Source organism: Ailuropoda melanoleuca, chromosome 13 (genome assembly GCF_002007445.2).
Source record: "Ailuropoda melanoleuca isolate Jingjing chromosome 13, ASM200744v2, whole genome shotgun sequence".
Classification (NCBI taxonomy): domain Eukaryota; kingdom Metazoa; phylum Chordata; class Mammalia; order Carnivora; family Ursidae; genus Ailuropoda; species Ailuropoda melanoleuca.
The window spans coordinates 35,342,227-35,361,468 of NC_048230.1; the positions used below are offsets into that span (position 1 = coordinate 35,342,227).

The 19,242-nt window shown below is 37.4% G+C and overlaps 1 long non-coding RNA gene across 1 annotated transcript in view; it reads left to right on the top strand.

The window, feature by feature from the left end:
* Nucleotides 1-19,242, top strand: part of LOC109490392 — a 54,888-nt gene that overhangs the window by 14,741 nt on the left and 20,905 nt on the right. The window contains exons 2-3 of the long non-coding RNA XR_002143717.2: nucleotides 4,126-4,218; nucleotides 15,948-16,160. This is a non-coding gene — a long non-coding RNA (uncharacterized LOC109490392). The remainder of the gene's footprint in view (nucleotides 1-4,125; nucleotides 4,219-15,947; nucleotides 16,161-19,242) is intronic.

Consider the following 19,242-nt stretch of genomic DNA (forward strand, 5'->3'; position numbering starts at 1 on the left):
TTCCTTGGTAAAGAACAAGTATCAGAGGTGTAATGGGGACCTCACAAAGAAAGACGAAGTTCTATTATTGGATTTCTGGAGAGAGAAAACAAAATGTGCTACAGGAGAATAATGAGTAAACCCAAAGAAATTCCTTTTCTTCTCAATATTTTATAATCACATGGCATAATCTCATCTACAATTAGATGAAGATTAGATGTTGAAATCCTCAAAATTTCCACAAATGGGAAAACATTTTATAAGATTTTCATGATGCCAGCATAAGATGGAAGAGCATTCAAGCTTAGTAACTATTGAGAAACAATTACCCTCCAAGAGGAATACAAAGAACTTAGCAAGGTAAATTTTAATCTATCAGAAAGTAGCTGTGGAATAGTGGAAAGAGCCATGGTCGTGCACTTCTAACTCTAGACTTAGCCTTTTACCTTTTACCTGGCAGATCCTTAGCTTCCCCATTTGTATGATGAAGAAGATGCCTACCTGGTGGGGGGGTGGGGGCGACAATTTACTGAGATAAATTATTAGAAAGCGCCTAGAACATAGTAGATGCTTCCTAAAAGTCCATTATGGAAAACATTAATTATGGAAAAATTGATTATCACTGAATGAGAAGGAAGGACACCTGTCCTCCTGGCACATTTTTTAGCATAGCAAAGACAACCCAGCACTTTGGCGTGCCTAGGCTCTTTTCTCTTGTTGATACGAATTCTTACTTTTTTACTTTTCTTAGGATAGTGTATTTTGGCATTGCATAATTTTTTTTTTCACAGTATGGCTTGGTACAAGCATATTTACTGATTAGCTCATTACAACTCTAAGAGTAGGTGAATTCTGTCCAATATCTTTGATACACTCAAGTGTGTCCCAACATGTTTTCTTTTTCTTTTTAAGTTGCTAAATGCAAATTGTGACCTGTTCTCCTCTGGTTAGCATGCCCCTGCAGGAAAGGGCTTCACTAATGTCATCTGTTTCAATATCAGGTTGACGTGCTGTTGTCCTTACACAGAGATGATGGCACATCCCAAGTAGCTCATGATGTGTGACTTTGATTGTTTTTCCAGGAGTCAAAATGTGTTTTCGGTGAACAATTCACATACGCTCAACTTGATGTTCCCTGTGGCTGCACTTTGAGACCAAAGACACATTTTTGAGGGAGATGTTACAGGGCACATGTGGGGTAAGGGTCAAGTCGACATGTCTTTGAACAGAGTTCATGCTAAAAAGTAATTATTAGATTTTTTGTCTACGATATGAACGGTTTGCAAAATTTATTCTAGTTACTTTTCAGTTGGCTTAAAATCAGTAAGCAGGATACAAATTATACAGGAAAGCTCCCATAGAAATAATTAACAATAATAATTGTGAATATGATCTCTCTGTTTTTGAAAAATTCCAACACAAAGGTTCACTTTCAGATTCCATCATGTTTCAATCATGAAAATGTTTTTATTATCCTTTAATGATAAACCTAATTTTATCCCAAACCTTGGAAGGATCTGGTTTGGTACCCTGTTTTGAAATCTGAATGAAAAAGAACCCAATCATTATAAAATGCTTTTCACATATTGTAAGATGTGGTATTATCTGTACTTCACTTAGAAGGCAAACAAGGAACAGAGTTATCATTTTTAACAATAGCACACAGATAAAAAAATAAGTAACGATGCCAAAAAGTAGGCAATTATTTGTCTACTATTTTTGTTTATGTCATTTTCTTCTAGCAGTTTTTTTGTTTGTTTGTTTTTTAGATGAAAACAGAGAAGACTTGATAGCAGGTCTCATAGTTTTGGAACCCTGAATTGCTCCAATTTCCAATCCTTTAGAGCAATAAAATTTCTTATCTTGTCTTTACAGTTGAAGTTTTTTAAAGATATTTTATTTATTTACTTGACAGAGAGAGAGGGAGAGAGAAAGAACACAAGCAGGAGGAGCAGCAGGCAGAGGGAGAGGGAGAAAAAGACTTCCCACTGATCAGGGAGGCTGACTCGGGACTCGATCCCAGGACCCCAGGATTATGACCTGAGCTGAAGGCTCAGATGCTTAGCTGACTGAGCCACCCAACCTCCCCTTGTCTTTACAGTTGAATTCTTACTCCAGTACTGCTCTCATGATTGTTGTGGCTGATTATGGAGACTTCATACAATTTCTATTAGTATAGAGTCAATCAAATAAGTGCAATGTCCTCATTATTATTAAGTAAATTCAAATGTGACATAACCTTTGGAGTACCAAAAGTGTAGGTAGAATCAGGAGAACTAATTGTTTAACAGAAGCAGCCCAGCCAGAGGACTCTTTTCAAAGTATCATACAAAGGATATTTGGCCCATGTTGAGCACGTTCAACATCCCCAGATCCTTAGGGTCAAGTAGGCCGTTTTCAATTTTTTCATGCTAATTTATAGAGACTGGCATGTTCTGGGCTTTTTTTTATTATGATTATCCAAATTTTAATTTTGGAAAAGCAAATCAAATTGGATGAGTTCCTGGAGCTATTCTTGATGGAGCCTCAACGTTCAGATGTCCTGGATGTGGTGAGGTTAAGAGTGACCTTCGGAGTTGGAGATGAGCTCTTCTGGTCTAATTTTACACATGGGTAATAATACCTGGAAGCAATGAAGTTACAAAGGATACAAATGATCTGTTCCAAGGTTTGAAGACCATCTGGTACTTTTTAGTTTTTCTTCCCTCATATTTCTCTGCTAATGTATTTTCTTTCAATGCACAAACACCTTAGGATGTAGACTGATGACAGTGTGAAAGCTGTTTGGAACTGTAAATACTGATTTTCCTCACAGCTTTCCCCCCTCTACATTTATGTGACAATGCCTGAGAGGAAACAATTAAAAATAATGTCTATTTTATTGTAACTAAGTTTACAACTTTTCAGCATAGTGACTACAGCAACACTTGGAGAGACATCTAAAAGATCATAACATGCCCTTAAATATCAATTTGAAAGTGAGTTTGTTTGTAGCCTTTCAGTTTTGCCAAAGAAGGGAACTTTCCTGAAATGTTTGTGGATTTTTCTCAGACTTGGAGTATAATGTCCTAGATACTGAGATCCTCTGGAAATTATTGGGGCGGCTTGCAATTTTCTCATTCTCTCTCATCTGGAAAGGAAATAAACAAGCATATCTTTTATGATGTAGCGATGGGGACACTGCAGTGTACCAATCGATGTGTTAAAGAAGGGAGGTGGCAAGAATGTCCTTCTTTTTTTCAGCTGCCCATGTCTGATATGTGATCCCAGATAAACTCAATTACAGACCTAAGATTTGTTAAAAGTTCGTTGGTATGCCTGACTGATTTATTATTCTAACTCAAGTTTTCTCAACTTTGGCTCTATTGATATTTTGGGTCGGATTATTCTTTACTGAAGGGGCAGATGTCCTGTGTATGGTGAGATGTTTAATAGCACCCTTGGCCTTTACCCACTAGACGTCAGGAGCCCCCTGCCCCACAAATATAACAACAAATGTCTCTAGACATTGCCAAGTGGCCTTCGGGGAATAACTGCCCTTGGTTGAGAACCATTGCTGTAAGTCTTGGAAAAAAAAAAAAAAAAACACAAAACTAAAACCAAGCTAAACAGAAAGACATGAATACCTCCAAGGCTTAAGATATTATCTAGGGTATGATATCTATCTATCTATCTATAGACTATATTATATAATATATACTGTATTATTTCAGTCTTATATCTAAATATTTAGTATAGATGAATATATATTGTATCTTTCATATGCGATTCTCTAAGCTCTTTGATCTCCTCAAAGAAACTGAGGTTTAGCTTAAAAATATGTTTCTTCCCTGTCTTATAATCTTGCAATATGCAGGACATGTGTCTATTTTGAAAACTGATTTTAATGTGTGGGCTGCCTGTTCATTATTGACAGAAATCATTTTTGCCTTCTCCACATCACCCAGGGGATCTCAGATCTTAGTTGGGAAACAGTGTGTGGCTGGGCTAACTTCGCCTCTGCTCAGAATCACCACTTTTTAATGTAGTTGCTGGCCGTAAAACCATATGTGCAGCTGTCTTCAAGAGCTAGCCAGCAAGTACCTCACTTGTTTCCCATCTTCTTCTCCCAACACCTTACCTTTTTCTCTCCCTTTCCTACTATAGGCATATTGATCTTGATGAGAAAGCTTACTCGGATAAGTAGTCAAGTGATATATTGAAAACAAAGCCATGTATGTGGCAAGGAAGGTATTCAAGGTAAGAAGATGGGGTTTCATGTTTATGATGTGTTAGAAAAAGTCTTCCTTAAAAAATCTGGCTCTGGAGGCCAACCATTATTCACTTTGGGTGAATGTATCATGCAAAAAATCTGATTTTAGGAAATTTCCCAATGACCTATGTTGTCCTGGGTCTGTTACTCAGAACGTAAACCAAGTTTCAGTCTAAAAAGGAATGTTGACTTAATGCAGCAGCTTTCTCTGGGCCAAGTTCCCTTCTTCGTAATTTCCCAAGTGTTATATTTAACCTACATTTGAAAGAGAAAATATGTGAACATGGAATTTGGCCCAGAGATTAATTATTTGGGTTTTCTGAATTCAGGAGAATTCTTGCTGAAGCAGTTGTCCCTGAATTTTATCTTTTTAGTGAATTCTCCACATATTGAAATTCCTTTTAGACTGCGTGATCGAAGAGTTTGACAACCTGAAAATAACCATTGAGTAAAGTCACTCTACTTTTCCTCAATGTTCCTGATCCCATGTTCTTATAAAGCAAAGTTTTATGACTGAGATATAGGTCACTCCAATATTTAGGGTTCTCTCAAACAATTAAAGAGGAGTTAGCGTGATTCTTCACAAACTCTTCGGGAAAACAAAAGATGAAGAAGCACTTTCTAACTCATTTAATGAGGCCAAAATTACCTTGATATCACAACTAGACAGAGAGTACAAGCGAAAAAAACAAAAACAAAAACAAAAGTAAAAAGCAAACTATAGACAATAGCTCATGTGAACTTAGACCCCAAATTCCTAAAAAAGAATCCAGCAAAGTATGGAAAGAATTATGCACCATAGCCAAGTGGGGTTTATTCCAGTTCTACTATGCTAGTTAAATATTTTAAAGTCAGTGCATTAACCCTATAGATCAAACTGGGGAGAATTGGATTTTTAATATGGTGAATCTCCCTGTTGACATAGTTGTCTCTCCATTTATTTAGATTTCCTTTTCTTTTATCAGTATTTTATAATTTTTAGCATACATTTACCATTTTCAGTAGTTTGTAAATCATAGGTCCTATATATATTTTGTTAGATTTATACATAATTACTTCCTTTTATGAGGATGTTCTCCTCTATTTCTTGTTTTGTTTTTTTGGTGTTTTTTTTTTAAAGAGTTTTTATTTATTTGACAGAGATAGAGACAGCCAGCGAGAGAGGGAACACAAGCAGGGGGAGTGGGAGAGGAAGAAGCAGGCTCACAGCAGAGGAGCCTGATGTGGGGCTCATTCCCAGAATCCTGGGATCACGCCCTGGGCCGAAGGCAGACGCTTAACGACTGAGACACCCAGGCGCCCCTCTATTTCTTGTTTTGGGAGAGTATGTATATTCTCTTTTTACATATAGTACACATATATAATAAATGATTGTTAAATTTTGTCATATATTTGATCTCTTTCAATAAGCTAAAGAAGAAAAATTACCTGATCATATCAATTGGTAGATTATAAGAGAATGTGTGTGTGTATATATATATATATATATTCCAGAAACAAGAAATAGAGGGGGAATCGCTTCAATTTCCTAGAGAGTATGTATAAAAATCAAAGAGCTAGCATCATACTTAATGGTGAAAAGCTGAATGAGTTTTCCTAAGCTCAGGAACAAGGCAAGAATGTTTGCTCCAACCATTCTTATTCAATAGAATGCTGGAAGTTCTATCTGGTGCAATAAGTCAAGGAAAATAAAAGAGACATTATAGACTGGAGAGGAAAAATTAAAACTGTTCCTATTTCCAAATTTTGAGATTGTATGCATAGAAAATGCCAAAGGACCTGCAAAACAAACAGACAAATAAAAAACAACTCCCAAACTAATAATGAGTTTAGCAAGATCACAGGATACAAAATCACACAAAGAACAACTGTCTTTCTATATATATATAGCATATATTTATATATAATATATTACATATATTGTATATAATGTATATATAATATATATTACATATATAATATATATTTTATATTATATATATGTAATATATATATTACAATGAATATATGAAAACCAAAATTAAAATACAAGGCTATTTACAATCACTCAAAAAAAAAGAATTTTGAAAAATCTAGCAATATATGTACAGGACCTGAATACTATAAATCACTGAAAATGTTAAATGCATGCTAAAAATTATAAAACACTGATAAAAATCAAAGAACATCTAAATACATGGTGCAACAACCATGTCAAGGAAAGAAGGACGCAACATAGTAAAAATACCAATTCTCCCCAATTTGATTTATAGGGTTAATGCAATTCATATCAAAACTCCAGTAATATTTTCTGCAGATATGGAGAAGCTCATTCTACAATTTATATGGCAAAGCACAGGCCTAAGAATAGCTTTGAATAAGTTTGAGAAGAATAAACTGGGAAGGATCATTCTGCCCAAAGTTAAGACTTACCGGATGTTTACAATAATAAGAGAATGTGCTATTGAGGGAGGGAGGGAGGCATAGACATAGAGGTCACTGGAACAGAAGAGAGAACCCGGAGCTAGACAAATATGTCAACTGACTTTTGAAAAATTTGCAAAAGTGGTTCAATCAAAGGCCAGTCTTTTCAACAGATGGTGCTAAAACAAACATCAAAAGGCAAATAAATGCATGTTAATCTAAATCTAATCCTTGATAGAAAAATGATTTCAAAGTTCATGGATTTTAATGTAAAATGATAAAAATTGGAGAATAAAACATAGAAAAAAATTTAGAACCTAGGGCTAAATGAAGAGTTTTGAGACATGACACCAAAGCATGATCCATAAAAGAAAATAATTTTATTGGATTTCATCAAAATTAAAATTTTTTTGCTCTGTGAAAGACCATGTTAAGAGGATAAACATTTAATCTAAAGACTAGGAGAAAATATTTTCAGGTAGCAATATCCAATATAGGGGCACGTGGGTAGCTTAGTCGGTTAAGCATCTGACTCCTGGTTTCAGCTCAGGTCATGATCTCAGGGTGGTGAGATCGAGCCTGGCACCTGGCTCTGTGCTGCTGAGCATGGAGCCTGCTTGAGATTCTCTCTCTTCCTCTCCCTCTCCGCCTTCCCCATGCTCTCTCCCTCTTTCTTTCTCTCTCTCTCCAAAAAAAAAAAAAAAAAAAAATTTTAAACCCCAATATCCAACATAGGACTTGTATTTAGAATATATTAAAAAAATTCTTAAACCCCAACATTAAAAATAAATACAATTCACTTAGAAAATGTACAAATGAAATGAAGAGAAATTTTATCAAAAAGGAAATAAAGCTAGCAAATAAGGACATGAAGGGATGTTTGTCATTATTGCTATTAGCAAAGTGCAAATTAAATCTCAATGAAATATGACTACACATCCATAAAAACAACTTAAAAAAAGCCAATGATCATATAGTTAATGGCCAAAGTTGGAATAAGTAGAGCCACAAAATATGTAACATAATGTTGAATTATAGCCCAGAGCATAAAATAAATGTACATGAATCCATACTAATATAAATCAATGATGGAGAAAAATAAATGGAGAAAAGACAAAATTTTCCTTACAAAATAATTCCAAATATCACATGTAGATACTCTCCCCTCCAGGAGGTGAATCTTACAGACTGATTTCTAAAGAATAGAGTATGAGAGGAAAAAATACTAATGTGCATTTCCTTGGCCAGATGATCAAGATTAACATTATGGTGATGTCATGTGGAATTCACAGACCCAATGATATTACTTGGTGATAAGGGTACGTTTTTATTTCTGTGATATTCTTTCTAAACCCCATAGCCCAGGTCCAGTTATGATAAGAAACATCAGGTGAAGCTAAACTCTAGAACATTCTACAAAATACTTGACCAATACTTCTCAAAACTCTCAAGGTCATAAAAAACGAAGAAAAGCTGAGAAACTGTCATAGACCAGAGGAGAGTAAGGGGATATGACAACCAAATGCAGTGTTATCCTGGATGAGATCCTAGAACAGAACAAGGACATTAATAGCAAAAACAAATAGCGGCTGAAACCTGAATACAGTTGGAGTTTAGTTAATAGTAATGTTCCAATGTTGATTCCTTCATTTTGACAAATGTACCAGAGTAATGTAAGATGATAACTTTATGGGCACTGAAACTGTGAGGTTTATGAGAACTCTCTGTACTATCTTTGCAACTTTTCTGTAAATCTAAAATTATTCCAAAATCAAAAGTCTATTTAACCAAGATTATCTTATGATTTAAAAAAATATATAATGTTTCCAAGAATAAACAAAATAATGTTTAAGAGCAAAATTTAAAATTTCATTGAAAGATAATAAAGAAGATATAAATGAATGGAAAAGTATAACAGGTTCATTCATTAGAAGAAACAATAATGTAGAGATGTCACTTCTTCCTAAATTGCAAGGGGTCAGCAGAAATGTTCTCAGATTGCCAACTTGTTGACCTTTGAATAATAAAAAAGAAAGCTAGGGCATTTAATTTAAATGTACATGATTAATTGTAAAATACTTTTAATAAAAGACGTAATGATTTAATGTACCAGGCACCAAAATTATTAATTAAATGTGACCATTTCAGTTATTTATTAATTTCCTGAACAAAAATGCACCAATGCTTTATGTACCAAATGATTTGTAGAAACACTCTTCAAGAATGAACAAAGTTAGGAGCGTTTGGCTGGCTCATCAGAAGAATGTGTGGCTCTTGATCTCGGGGTCGTGAGTATGAGCCCCAAGTTGGGTGTAGAGATTACTTAAAAATAAAAAAAAAATCTTAAAAAAAAAAGGATGCACAAAGTTGTATATCAACTTGACCCTCTACTCTGATAGCGACCCTCAATATTATTTTGAAGGTAAATGTGGGGAGACCAATAAAGATACACCTATGTTTCAAAGCAAATAGATGACCAGAATAAGCTGGTCCTTCTTCAGCTCTTTACATCTCCTTTGATACTATGTAGACAGGAACCCCCCTCCATGTTTATCATGGAGCCAATCAAGCAATAATGAAAGCAAACCAAAGAGAGTTGTTGGAGCGATTGAAAAAGGCAATCACAAGAAAGCGTGAAGTTCTCATTCTTGAAATAATAGCACTTTTAAATAACTCCCCATGTTCCAGATTGGGGTTGGGGGTGTGGATACTATTCCTCCAACCTTTTCATTGGCCCCAAGAAGCCATGATTAGTGTGCCTCTTACAGATTAGGAAATAGTCTTGAAGAGGTTATTTGATATATTGAAACCCATAGAGCTAGTAACTGGTGGAGTCAGGATTAGAATCCAAGTCCATACCATCTGCTTTATCCTCCTGAACTGACACTGATGTAAGAAGCTTCCCTGTTGGACAAGATGCAAGGGCTAATTATTTCAAATATTTTGACACCCAGTGAGGCTGTTTGTTTAAGGGAGGGTGAAAATGGGACCTTTCTCGTTTTCTCTTGGTACTAAATCCTTAAGTCATACAAACTCTAAATATAAATGCTTTGGAATTCAGTGGAACTGTTTCCTTATTTAAAAAAAAGTGGGGGGGATTGAATTTCAAGCCAAGTGATTTCTGGAAAGAGTCACGCATGTGAGGCAGCACTAGTACTCTGGAGGTCCCGCCATATTGGGACAGGTCCTAATTGGCGGAAAGAAAGGGAAAGATTCATAATGAATATAATAACAGGGAGAAATGGAACAAAAAAAGACTCCTTTCTCTTCTCCTTCTAATCAAGGGCTCTGATAAAAGACACGCAGACACATAGCAAGAGCATTCCAAGGTTGAATCACATTTATTTCCAAACCTGCTGTCATTTAAAATGTAGGTTCAGAAAAATAAGCAACCAACAATCATACAAAACCCTCTCATCTTGGGCCAAATTCTGAGCTGAACGAACACAGGATATTTTCTAGAAGCTTATTAAATGTTTGGCAAACATTAAACAATCCTTTATTTGTTATAAAATTATTCTTAAGCTCCTACAGCTTCAGTGATACTAATAGGTTTAAGTAAAGAGACAAATGTGGGGGAAAATGTTAATGACCACTATTCAAACGGACTAATGTGAAACACAAGGGTGGGACCACTTTAATCACTCATTTATATTATTACAGGTGCCCACTTTGATGACTTGTTGTACTAGTGCCTTTGATCTCCACTGTAGAAAATGCTCTGCTCCATTTCAAAAGAGATTGCCTTGTGCCCCATTTGTTGGCCTTTGGATCAAACCAGCAACAGACCTCACAGATAGTATTCCACCATTGGCCATTCACAAAGAGGTAAATTGTAAGTCTTTTGCCTCACTTCCAAATATTTCTCTCAACAGAGAATAGTTTTTTAAAAAAATCAATTTGTTAATATTGCCATCTGCTTGGGTTACTACTAAGGTTTAGAGTTTGAGCCTTATCATAAAGTATTTTGCCAAAACCCTTTTATTTTCAACTATTTAAAAAAAAGTGAAGCCTGGGTAGACATTGTAAAACGTATTTTAAAGTGTTGGCCTTATGCCTTTGCTGCTGATGATAATAACACTCCTATCTGCAATTTAAAACCTGATTTTAGATAAGGATGCCCCGCTACTGAGCCATGATTAGCTCAGCAGAAGGAGGCCTTTGAATTTTCCGTAGGCTTATTCCTGCTGGCATACATTTTTACTCTTGGGCCAGTAATACATGCATTTTTGAGGTAGAGGGAAGGCATTTTGCCATCATGGGGAACAGAATGAATATAACTGGCCCTATTTGCACTATGCTTTAATTATCTAAGGCTGAAATAAGGAAGGGGCAGTGATAGGGTAGGATAATCTGGGATTTATAGCCAAGGTCCTGGGACCAAAACCCAAATTTGCCATTTAGTAGTTGGTTAACCTTGGGTAAGTCAGTTCATACCTCTTAGACTCCGTTTCCTTGTCTCTTATCTGAGACTAATAGCATTGGCTTACTCCAATGAACAGTTGATTTGATACTTACAAGAATAGCTTATAAATGGTAAAACCTACATTGATGTTGATTAAAATAATGACCGAGCCACAAGACTCAAGTTGTAGGGAATTTGGGAGAGTAATATAAGGAGTTAATAGATAATAAAATATGGAAAAATGAAATACCTATTTATATTGGTCTTCTATCACTGCATAACAAATGGCCACAATTCTTATCCATCTATTATCTCACAGGTTCTATGTTTCAGGAGTCTTGGCATGGCTTACTTAGCTGGGTTCTCTGGAAAGCTACCATCAAGGTGTCAGCCAGGGCTGAGTTCTCATCTGGAGCCTTGACTAGGGATGGGTCCGCTCTCAAACTCACTTGTGTTGTTGGCAGAACTCATCTCTTCGTGCTTGGAGGACCAAGGTCCTTTGCAGCTCACTGGCTATTTGCCAGAGGCTGCTCTTAGCTCCAAGAGATCTCCGTGGTTCTTGCTATGTGTCCTTTTACAGAACTACTCCTCCCAAACCAGCAAGTGGGAAAGTCTTTAGCAAAAGTCTGCCAGCAGGGCAGTTTTATATAATGCAGTCATGGCAGTGACCTCATCCCCTTCGTCATAATTGACATAAGAATGACAGCCATGTTCTGCATTTTCTATGGTTAGAAGTAAGTCACAGTTCCTGCCCGTACTCAAGGGAAGCAGATTTTATACCTAAAAGCAAGGATTATGAGGCTGCCTTAGACTCTGTCCACCAAACTCTTCATTTTTACATCTCTAAGTGTTAACTATACACATCTGAGCTTTTTTCAGTTCACAGAATACAGACTTTAGGCACTGTTCTCCCCTCCCCCTTTTTCTAGAAGATCTTACCATAGAAACTAACCCATAATACAAAAATAGAATATGTCACATCCCCGCAAAGTGCCAAATATGCAGAGTATTCTATTCATAAACCCAAACTGGGTGTCTGACCTTACTATTCTCCTTACAACAAAATAAAGTTTTCATTTCAGTGAGAGTGGGTAGGCACCGTGAAAGTGGCCACTCGGCCCAGTTGTCTTGTGGCCCCCTTCGACAGTCAAGATCCATCCTCCATGCTGCTCTGCACCCTGGGAAGATGGCCTGTATAAATTCTATCAAGTCTTTTGAACTCCAGTTGTGTTCAGCCAATGGAAGACCACAGTAAGAGTGAAGAGAAGAGTGTGCTCACTTTATCTATCCCTGAGTGCCCTCTCTACAGGATCAGTCTAGGCTGCCTGTGTCCCTCTCTCCCTCCACACCCTGGCATCATCCTCTTCTTCTGGCTGTCCCTCTGCATGGTGCTCCTGCCAGTATTCCATAACTTTTCTCATCCTTCATCCGTTTAGGCATAGATAATAACAGTTTGGATGTTACTAGCCCTGGGGCACTATCATGTGTGTGTGTGTGTGTGTGTGTGTGTGTGTGTGTGTGTGTGTGCATGTGTGTGTGTGTGTGTGTGTTTTCTCTGAACCTTCCCTACAACTTTGCTAATAAATCCTTCTCAAATTACCATAAATTGAGTGTGACATTTTTTCTCACTGGGACTCTGGCAGATATATCCCCCAAAGCATTTAAGTTTTATGAACACAGGGGTTTGTGTATAAGGGGTAATCAAAAAATTATTGTGGAAAGAATGAGAAAAAAAGGCCTCTTTGCCAGTGAATGCAGTCATTTTCCCATTTGATAATTCAGTGTTTCTTGAGGGGCTTCTTCTGCCTTCTAGAGTTCCCCCAGTAAGGAGAGTCAAGACAATGATCCGTATTTGCTGAAAAATCTGCCCAGAGGCCTGACATGATAAATATTGGCTGTTCCAGAAGAGATAGGACATTGACTCCCTGCATTCTCTCTCACCCTTTCTGAGGCGACAGGTATATATAATTGGGAAAATGCAAGCCATGTATCTTTGTAACAGAATCTCCGTGCCGATTGCTATGTTTCATGATGTCATAATCCACATCTCTCTTTGGTGGAAAAAGCAACAATGCAGCAACAGAGTTTGTAATATTAAATGAGAATATTATAACATGGTAGAAGAAAGTAAAATAAGTATGCATATCAGATAAAGCTAACGTTTTTAAAAAGCAAGCCCTCTACAAGGAAAATCTAAGTACAAGTATGTGAGATTGTGGGATAAACACTCTAGGAAGTATGAAGTGTTTGATTTTTAAAGATAATTAAAAGGAACTTTGGCTGGATATCCAATAGTGCATTGTGGATGAAAATTGGGAAATGCCGTGGGATTGAATCAATAATTCTGAAGGGTTGTTATGGCTAGATCATGGGACTGTTTCATCATTTCTGGTGTCAATATTTGCTTAGTGGTGTCTGATCAATGAGATATCACTGAGAGTTCTCAAAAATTTGTTTTAATCACGCAGATAGGAATTATCATAGCTTGAAATAGGAAATGAGCCGTTGCCAGACTTCTGGGTTTTGTCTACATTCTTTTCTCATATTAGTTTTGACATTACAGACACAAGATATCCTGGATGGACCAAAGACTTTAGAGTTGGAAACCCATTTCTAGACATAGAGTCATGTTGTTTGTTTGTTTGCCAGCTCATGGGCCCCATAGAGTTTCTTTTTCTTAGTCTACTTCCTGTACGACTAGGAAAGTAGGGCACAGCATGTCAAGACTAAAAATCTGCTACTCTATTGACAAAGCAAATCTGAGCTTTAAAGGAGTAAGGAACCTGGCTCGGGTGCTCTTCATAGACATCCTTTGTTTTAAGCTGTACTCTATATACTTGGCCTTATATAATTTCCCGTAAAGTTTCCCATAGGGAATCCATGTGTCTACTTACTTCTACTGTAACTCAGTTCGTTACCCAGAAGAGAAAATGTACACATCCTAGTCTATGTATGAACATCTTCAGAGGACAATGACAAACGTTTCAATCTGACTTTTGAACTCTTGGTTGGAAGACACTGCTGGCAATTGTGGCAGAGGTACTGGGACCAGGATCTAGAGACTTGTCTTTCAGTCCCAGCTCTGCCACCAACTGACAGTGGAAAACTGTGTCACCATCATAGTAACTGTGATGGTTACTATGTGTGCTTCAAATTCTCTAACGTGTACTTGTATTTTAACTTGCTCAAAATACACTTATGTCTAATAGCTCATTTTCATAAAACTGAATGAACCCATTCCATTCAGAATATTTATTGAACATTTGCTCTATTCAGGGAGTTAGGTGTGTAATAAAAGCAGAACAAAGTAACATAGTTATTGAACTTTTTTTTTTTAAGGGACCTATGATCTATTAAAGAGAGAGGCCATGTTCGCAAAAAACCTGATGCTTAGCAGTGAGTGAAAAGGGAGGTGGGGACCAAAATCCAAAGCCATAAAAAGTCATTGCGATCAAGGAACCGTGTAAGGAATACAATACTCACTAATGTGTAATTATTTACTCTGTGCCAGAACCTGGGCGCACTTCTTCTCATAAGTCAAAGCAATGTTATTAGATAGATGCTATTATTTGATTCATTCTGCGTATTAGAAAGGGGTGTCTAAGACATTAAGTGATTTGCCCCAGGCCACATAAGTAGGTAGGGTTGGAATCAGGATGCTAATTCAGGCTGCTGGGTGATGGAAGACCAACTCCTTTATAGATAGAATCAGGATGCTTAATGGATTCCAATGAAAGTAAAATATTTTCTATAAGTGCCATCACAGAAGTCTTTCTGTATTCTATTTTTTTCAGAGCTTTATAATTTTCTCAGAGTTTCTTTGATTCCAAGGTCATCTGTATGAGAATAAGTTGGGTGAACTTGTTAAAAATATAGATTCTTAGGTTCTGTCACAGATCGATTCAATCACAATTCTGAGATTGGACAAGGAAGTACAGTTTTTAAATTCATCATTTTAGTTTATCCTGATATTCACCAAAGTTGACAATGAATTCAAAAAAGAAAGATTAGACTTCAACAGGTGAATACGTTGAACAAAAATTCAAGATGGAGAGAATATGGACAAAGGCGTGGTATCCAAAGATAAGCCATTCTGGGGGTTTGAAAGCAAACATATAGTAGGCGTGTAGGGTGTATGGGTGTATATAAGGAAATGGCAAGATGCAAATACAGGTCTTGATAAAATACAGGTTGGGGATACAAGGTACAGCTCAGGGAATATACTCAGTGATACTCTAATAGAGTTGTATGGTGACAGATGGTAGCCGTGCTTGTGGCGAGTGCCGCATAAGGTATAGAGTTGTTGAATAACTATGTTGTACACCTGAAACAAATGTAATATTGTGTTTCAACTATACTTCAATTAGAAAAAAAAAGTACAGGTCCATCTGCATTGAGCCTTGAGAAAAGGTCTTACGACACTGGACTTGACTGGACATTCACGTGGACCTATTTGGGTTTTTTGGATTGGAAAATAGCCTGTTGAAGTAGAATTTTAGACAGGTTAGTCTAGTAGTCATTCGGATGGCTGGCATGTGGATAGATTGAGAAGAGGACAGCACCAAGGAATACCTTCACGAATGGAGAAGAGGTTGAGGGGGAAGAAATGCACTCAATTCTCAAGAGGCACTGGACAGCCTCAAATTAATCCTAGATATAATCTCTTCTTAAGCAGAGGTGAGAGAAAGACACACATAAATATCTCAAAATATGTCCCGTGGCCACAACTATCAACCTGCATTTCCAGCACTTGCACTTAAAATTAAGATCAAATAATGTCCTGTTACGGTGACCATAAAGGTGGAAATGGATGTTCTCGCTCTTAATCATCACAATAATCAATCAAGTAGCATCTGAAAACATCTAGGGAGCAAAGCACACATCTGATCATGACTATTTTTCCCCCAGGATGCACTCTTGACTTCAACGGTTCTCAGCACATTCTCCCTGATGGAGATGAACTCCACCCAAATCAGCTCCTACTTGAGACCAACCACGAAAGAGTCAAAAGAACAGTCCCATCGTTCTGAATCACGAGTCCTCCTCGAGAATACCTCCTCATCAAGAACTATCCTAAAATTTATTTTCAAGGCCAACCTGGAAACAGAACAAGAAAGGCAAGTAAGTAGAAAGAGCTAAAGGGCGCCTGTCTATCCACAGAAGAGCGATGGCTATCCACTTTGATGGCAGCGTCAGAAATGCCAAGTTCAGATGGATCCAGCTTTTGGGGAGGATGCAGGGAGGTCTTTTTCCCCAGAACCAGCTTCCCTTTCTTAGTTTCCCCCTTTCACTAACTGTGCCTCTGGGCATGCAAAAGTGTCCTTCCGTGCAATGGGGAGTTAGCTTATTTGTGCATGGGGGTAAGGCAGCCTTTGATAAATATAAAACCCCATCATTATCTCATTTTGGTATATTCTGAGATTTTCCTAAACAGATGTCATGGAAAATTCATTGAGAAAGAACATAACTTGTTACAAAAGTAACCCACAGATTTTATCTTTCTCTTTTGCCTTAAAAGTTCAAAGCTGGGGGAAAACGACCTAATTGAGATAGGCCTTACATGAGAAAGAACTGAAGGGTAATTCATGTGGCATTGACTATGTAGTATTAAGTGAATTGTGTTGGATGGAAATTTAAATGCCCTAAATGCCTTGTGATCACGCTTGGCACTTAAAAATGTTCCATTTTCTTAAAGCCTTCAACCATTCTCATTTTCAATGTTGCTGTTCGTCATATATTAAGAGAATACCACAATGAACAGGAAGGTAACTTGGAGTTTATTTTTTTCAAATAATGGACTAGTTTTCCCAAGAACAATCGGCGGACCTTCCTAATGTCCCTGATAACAAAAGGATGTATTTGCAAATAGGAGACGAGGTTCAGAGCTATGCCAAAGGGCAAAGAGATGGTACTTGACCATTCGAGAACCAGATCCTTGATTTTGATCATCAGTCAAGTGCTATTTGGACTTGTCACTAAAATGCGGAAGTATTTCTAAATGTCCTGGCTGGAGTACAGTTCAGGGTAAAACTACAACCATAATTAGGGAGTTCTTTCTAGCCATTTGAGACGTGTCTTTGAGATGTGCTTTCTGACAGAATCCAAGCCTGGATGATCTTGCAAGATATCTGAGAATCAGCCAACGTATTTTTATTTGAAATTATCTAAAGAAATACCCTCATGACTCTGCTTTTTAGAATGCTCAAACAAACAAAGAAGCACACAAACAAAAACTGATACTATCGAAGCATGGTGAGGCTGTGGGACGGTAGCAACATACTGTATTGCCAGTGGGAATGCAAAATGATACAGTCACTTTGGGGAATAGGTTGGCAGTTTCTTATAAAGTTAAACACACACTTACTGTATGACCCAGCCATTTTGCTCCTTATTTAATGAAAACTTTGGTTTCCATAAAAACCTACACATGAATGGGGATAGCAGCTTTATTCGTAATCACCAAAACCTGGATGGAATCCAGTGGTTTCTCATTTAGTGACTGGATAAGCAAATGGGGTGGTACATTCAAGCAATTAAGTTGATTTACTCCACGATAGGGATGAGTCTCAAATCTGGTTTCCTGTGTGAAGGAAGCCAGACCCAAAAGGCACGTACTGTGTGATTGGATTAATATGCCATTTTGGAAAAGGTGAAATTATAAGGAAGAAGAGATCAGTGGTTGCCTGGGGTTGTGAGTGGGGAGGAAGTGACTACAAAGGGACACTGTGAGAGAATTTGGGGGAGAGCTGAAACTACTGTGCATCAAATCCCATAGAATTTATGCCACAGAGAGTGAATTTTACAGAAAGTGTAACTTGAAAATAAAATTACATAGGGGCACCTGGATGGCTCAGTCTGTTATGCATCTGCCTTCAGCTCAGGTTGTGATCCCAGGGTCCTGGGATCGAGCCCCACATTGGGCCCCCTGCTCAAAGGGGAGTCTGCTTCTCCCTCTCCCTCTGCCCCTCCCCGCCCCTGCTCCTGTGTACTTGCTTTCTCTATCTCAAATAATTTTTTAAAAAATTATATATACATAATTCCACTACAGACTAATTCTATAGTATTTCTTTTCCAAACTGGAGTAGAAATCCAGTCAAATAGGGTCTGCTAACATGTCCCCCAAAGAGACATTAGTACTGGGAACTGCAGAAGAACTCTGCACTTGCTTCTTCATTAAATGTATGAGTCTGAGACAAAGTACCTGTTTGAGATTTTTCTGTGTGCTTATATGGGACTCTGTTTCTTATACCTATTTTCTGTGGCTCCTGCCTTAAGTACCTCCAATTGCTTTATCTTTTCAACTCAGTGATGATCATTGAATCCCCAGATTGCCAGAGACAAAGGGTAATACTTCCCTTATTGAATTCAGCAAATATTTATTCAGTGTCTACCATGTCCCTAACACTCTTGGAGGCCTTGGTGACTCATCGGCTTAAATGTGTAGAATTAATCCTCCACTCAGCAACTTTGATTTGGTGTCGGTAGAGGCAAAGATATTCGCCTTCAACTTATTAATTTGCCAGTTACTGCAAACTTCCAAATTCAGCTGAATTTCAACTAGTAATTAAAGTGGATGTCGAAAGCATCAAAACAATATCAATTCAGTGGTCTCAGTCATTTCCAGTATCGTTTGAAAGAGCTTGTTGTGTCCTCTGCAAGTTGAGGTTCTGGAAACTAATTGGTATTTGCACAATGAATAGTGTCTGCATGTTGACTGGCTCCATAAGCACCTTTTGTTTTATTTTATGTTGTACGAGATATCTTAAGATACTTCCCACGTAGGTCACCCTTCAAAGAAGTAAACAAGCCAATGGACAGAGGGATACAGACAGCCTAAAGCTTGTTATCTAGTCTCTCATCCTTCCCAGGCAGCTCATCCTAAGTAATGTCACCACCAAAACAATATCATTGGCCACAAGCTCCATTTTGTTCTCAATCTAAGCCATGTCAATGGGTCTGTTCACATGTGGAACCACTATTTCTTTGTGTTGACACTGATAAACTGGTCTAACACCTTTCCTGCAAGAATTGCAAGGCCCTTTAAGTCTAGGAGAAAGCATAGCTTTGCTGGATTTCCTGGCTTGGGGGAATTTTGACCAGATTTTGCTTTTTTGATCTTAATTTTTCTAAATAGTGATTTAGAACAACACAGATGAGAACCATGAACATCTTGCTATTTTACTTTGCTGTAAAGAATCCACAA